The 951-nt window shown below is 43.5% G+C and overlaps 1 protein-coding gene across 1 annotated transcript in view; it reads right to left on the bottom strand.

Moving 5' to 3' along the window:
• The window catches only part of LOC102206826 (beta-1,4 N-acetylgalactosaminyltransferase 2-like), a 48,018-nt gene that overhangs the window by 4,965 nt on the left and 42,102 nt on the right, over positions 1 to 951 (bottom strand). The window lies entirely within an intron of this gene.

Here is a 951-nt window from a genome sequence, read left to right on the forward strand (position 1 = left end):
ACGATTACTGGTAATAAAAATGTGAGTACCAAACTTCGTTTTGCTCCTGCTTTATTTTTAAATACGCACACTTGTATGCTTGTGTGTTGTTGATAATGACGATTACCGGTAATAGAAATGTGAGTAAGGTACCCAACTCAGGTTTGCTCCCGCTTTATTTTTAAATACGCATACGGTACTTGTATGCGCCCTATAATCCAGTGCGCCTTATGTGTGTGTTAAATACAGTAATGGCACACATAACTGAGACTGCGCCTTTTAGTACAGTGCGTCTTATGGTCGTGAAAATACGGTATCTCGGATCTTCGACAGACGGATTGGTGCTGTGGCTGCAGTGAGGCAGACGCTGTACCGGGCCGTTGTGGTGGAGAGAGAGCTGAGTATAAAAGTGAAGCTTTCAATTTACCAGTCGATCTTCATCCCTAAGCTCATCTATGATGGCAAGCTATGTCTAGCAACTGAAAGAACGAGATAGCAGATACAAGCGACAGAAATGAGCTTGCTAAGGGTGGCTAGGCGCTCCCTTAGCAAGCTAGAGGATGTGACCAGGGAGAGGGAGGTCTGGGGTTCACTGCTTAGGCTGCTGCCCCCATGACCCGGCGCCGCTTTGGGATGGGATGGATGGATGGATGGAGACCCGAAACTGAGAGCAGACCCAGGTTACACCTGGTGAGATTGTACAACACATTATTTTTCGCATCTGGTTTCAAAGTACTCAGCCAAAGGAGTTATAGATTTAATAATCCACAAGGAACAAAAAAAAAAAAAATTGTGAAGGGGAATTTAACTTAGAATACTTAATATTTTAACAACACACTATTCCCACTAACCAGTAGTAAGATACAAAATAAAACCAAAGAAATAAGTGGGTTGGCATATACTGTGAAAGAACCTTCATAAAAGGCACTTTAGCTCTGAGCGAAAGCGGTCGCACTTTTCTCCTCTCCTCCT

This window comes from Pundamilia nyererei, unplaced genomic scaffold (assembly GCF_000239375.1).
Source record: "Pundamilia nyererei isolate P.nyererei 1_Seehausen unplaced genomic scaffold, PunNye1.0 scaffold00290, whole genome shotgun sequence".
Taxonomy (NCBI): Eukaryota; Metazoa; Chordata; class Actinopteri; order Cichliformes; family Cichlidae; genus Pundamilia; species Pundamilia nyererei.